Here is a 4239-nt window from a genome sequence, read left to right as displayed (position 1 = left end):
TTATTTGTTTATTCAACCATTTATTTCTATCAGGATGGACCCAGGAATTTTTACTTTATACTTTAGGTTATAATCCAATAATAGCACTGTAAGATTTTGCTTCAAGTGTTCCAACTTTTGCTATTGAGAGTTGGGAATTCTTTCACCGGGCTCCTACATTCCTTTAATAGATTCCCCTCCATTTTATATTTTTTAGCTTCGAAAATTTTCAGTATCACAAGGCACATCTTGTGTGTTTCATGACCCGGGCATCTATGTATTTCTCTAAGGAATCCTGGTTCCTTTTACTGGAGAATGATATTAGCAACCATGATCTGGCTGGTAGGTGTGATTGTTACTGGAAATGGTATTCCCAGTTTTTTGTACTTTAACCATTTAATAGGTGTGTGCATGCATGCTAAGTCTCTTCAGTCATGTCCAACTCTGTGCAACCCTATGGACTGTAGCCTGCCGGGTTCCTCTGTCCATGGGATTTTCCAGGCAAGAGTATTGGAGTGGGCTGCCACAGCCTCCTCCAGGGCACCACCTGGGAAACCCAGTGGGTGTGTAGTAGTCTTTTACCGTTGGTTGGATCTGTGATTCCCTAATAACAAATGATGTCTACCTTTCTATGTTTATTTGCCTTCTGTATATCTTTGGTGAGATATCTGTTCAGCTTTCCGGTCCATGTTTTAAAATTGTGGTAAAATACATATAATATGAAATTTACCATTTTAGCCATTATAAGTGCACTTTCATATTCATGTGTGAACATCACCAAGATCTCCAAAATACTTTTCATCTTCTAAAACGAAAACTCCATACCCATTTAACAATAATTTCCCATACTCTCCATTGAATTGTAGAATAACTTGTAAAGGATGGTTTTCTTAATAATGTTGGGTTTATCAACCTGAGAACATGGACTCTCTCCATTTATTTGGATCTTTAATTGCATCAGAGTTTTGTGGTTTCCCATTACTTTGCTGACAAAGGTCCGTCTAGTCAAAGCTTTGGTTTTTCGAGTAATCATGTATGGATGTGAGAGTTAGAGTATAAAAAAAGAAAGCTGTGTGCCGAAGAATTGATGTTTTTGAACTGTGGTGTTAGAGAAGACTCTTGAGAGTCCTTTGGATTGCAAGGAGGTCAAACCAGTCCATCCTAAAGGAAATCAGTCCTGAATATTCATTGGAAGGACTGATGCTGAAGCTGAAGCTTCAATACTTTGACCATCTGATGCAAAGAACTGATTCATTGGAAAAGACCCTGATGCTGGGAAAGACTGAAGGCGAGAGAAGAAGAGGACAACAGAGGATGAGATGGTTGGATGGCATCACCAACTCAATGGACATGAGTTTGAGCAAGCTCCAGGAGTTGGTGATGGACAGGAAAGCCTGGGGTGCTGCAGTCCATGGGGTTGCAAAGAGTCAGACACCACTGAGCTGCTGAACAGAACTGAACTGTTGGGGCTTCCCAGCTGGCACTAGTGGTAAAAAACATGTCTGCCAATGCAGGAGATGAGAGATGCCGGTTTGAACCCTGGCTCAGAGCGATCCCCTGGAGGAGGAAATTGCAACCCACGTCAGTATTCATGCCTGGAGCATCTCATGGACAGAGGATGATAGTAATTTTCAATTTTCAGTTCCAATTGTTCAATGTTGGTATAAAGGAAAACAATTCACTTTTTATATTAATCTTGCTATAATCACTTATTATCTCCAGAAATGTTTTGGCTATTCTTTAAAATTTTAGACAGAAGAAACATGTCATCTGTGAACAAAGACAATTTTATTTCTTTCTTCCCAATCTGTATACCTTTTATTTCCTTTTTGTAGTTTCTCTCTGTGTATATCTTATTGCACTTCTAAAATGATGTTGAAGAGCGGGTGTCTTTGCCTTGTTTTTAATTTTAGAGGGAAAGCACCTTGGTTCACTCCATTAAGTCTGGTATTAACTGTGTGTTATAGATGTTCTTTATCAAGATGGGGAAGTTCTCCTTTCTTTATAGTTTGCTGAGAGTTTTTGTCATGAATGGATGTTGTCAAAAGCCTTTCCTATATAAATAGATTTGATCATATGGATTTTCTTGCCTGTTGACAAGGTGATTTGCAGCGACTGGTTTTGAAATACAAAATCAGTCTTCTATACCTGGAACAAATTCCACTTGTAATTTGAACATATAATTCTATTTATGCATTCTTGAATTTGATTTTTTTGCAAGATTTTTACATCAATATTCATTAGAGATGTTGATCTGTAAACTTCTTTTGTTGTAATTGCTTGAACTGGGTATTAGGGTACTGTTGGCCTCCTCAGAGAATGAGTTAGAAAGTGTTCTCCCTGATTCTATTTTCTGGGAGAAATCAAATAGTATTGGTTTTATTTCTTTGTTAAATATTTGTAGAATCCACCAGGAAAACCATCTAGCCTTGGTGCCATCTTTCTTGGAAGGTTATTAATTATTGGTTAAAACTCTCTAATAGATATAAGTCTATTCAGATGAACTATTTCTCTTTGTATGAGTTTTAGTAGTTTACATCTTTTTATACAAATTGACCTATTTCATCAATCATCAAAGAAAATTATTTATAATATTCCTTTTTATCCTGAATGTACATGAGATCAGTAGTGAGGGTATCATTTCTGATACTGTAATTTGTGCCTTTTCTGTCTCTTTTTTCTTGATTAAACAGGGTAGAGGTTTATCAGTTTTTAAAATCTTTTCAAATAACTGGCTTTTTTCTACTTTTCTTCTGCTTTCAAGTTCATCAGTTTCTTTTCCTAATTTTATTACTTCTTTTTACTGCTTTAGGTTTATGTGGCTCTTTTTCTCTAATTTTATTGATTTTAGACCTTTCTTCTTTTCTAATATATGCATATTGCTATAAATTCAGCTTACAGTACTGCTTTTAATATAGCAAATGATTTTTGACTAGTTTTATTTTTAATTTAATTTAGCTCAAAATATTTTATTAACTGTAAACAATATGATTGTACTTTATTTTTTAAATTTTTAAAGGGCTGTTTTTAAATTTTTTATTTTTGATTGGGGGATAGCCAATTAACAATGTTATGGTAGTTTCAGGTGAACAGTGAAGGGACTCACCCATACATTTACATGTATTATAAAAAAATACAAAAAATTTATAATACAAAAGTGTATTATAAAAAATATTTTAAAGCTTGTATTATAGATTGGTAAAGAATCTGCCTGCAGTTCAGGAGAACTAGGTTCAATCCCTGGATCAGGAAATTCCCCTGGAGAAGGAAATGACAACCTACTCCAGTATTCTTGCCTGGAAAATTCCATGGACAGAGGAGCCTTGCGGGCTACAGTCCATGGGGTCGAAAAGAGTTGGACACAACTTAGCAACTAAACTCCCACCACAGAATATGAGAGTGGTATCCAATCAAAGGCCAGATAAGAGGTAAGAAGTCAGACCCTGAATACCCCCGTGTGTCATGCTAAAGATTTCAGAGTGTAACTTGGAAGTACTGGAGTAGAAAGCATTCCGCTTATTAGTTTTGAATCTAAACACTGGACTCAATCAGAATGCTTTATGGAGCCATCTAATCAGTATGGCTTACAAGAGCCAATCTTCACAATACCTTCATGTCAGGGAAATATGGAATGCTAGCTAGTCTTTCTTGTAGTACTGAAGCCTAAACAAAGGAATTAAGAGGAGTCTATTCTTTTTGTCTCATATTACACTAGCTTGCCCAGCTGTGCACTCAGAGTACCCCAGAACTTCTTTATATAACGTGCATCATAATATTAAACAAATAAATACAATTGCAATTTAATGACTGCCTTTCCCCTCTGAAGGATTGAATGAGTGTGCAATGGGTTTCATGACCTTTCATCCTTAGCATTTCCAATGACTGTGCAAATTCTACCTGCCTATATTAAATCCCTTCCTGCTCAGAACACCTGGGGGAATTTTTCTTTTCCTGAAACAGGAAACCCTGACTCTTTCCATACTTGGTATAGGAATGGATCCAAGAAATAGAACATTTGATGTGGGCTGGATCTGAAGGTACTAAATCTCTCATCTCCAGTGGAAAATTGAATGTTGGAAGGGCTTGGCAAATGTTGGCTGTTGGACAAGGCAATGCAAGATGCGCTCGGGGGACCATTAGCTGGTTTCTGAGCAAGAATGCAGGGCAACAGAGAGAGTCCAGAAATGTGGAACTTTGAGGATCACTAGAGCTGACTGATTCTAGACTCCAGATGGTAGAAAATAGGAATTAAAAAGACTT

This window comes from Bos indicus x Bos taurus, chromosome 14 (genome assembly GCF_003369695.1).
Source record: "Bos indicus x Bos taurus breed Angus x Brahman F1 hybrid chromosome 14, Bos_hybrid_MaternalHap_v2.0, whole genome shotgun sequence".
Lineage (NCBI taxonomy): Eukaryota > Metazoa > Chordata > Mammalia > Artiodactyla > Bovidae > Bos > Bos indicus x Bos taurus.
This window is presented reverse-complemented; position numbering follows the sequence as displayed.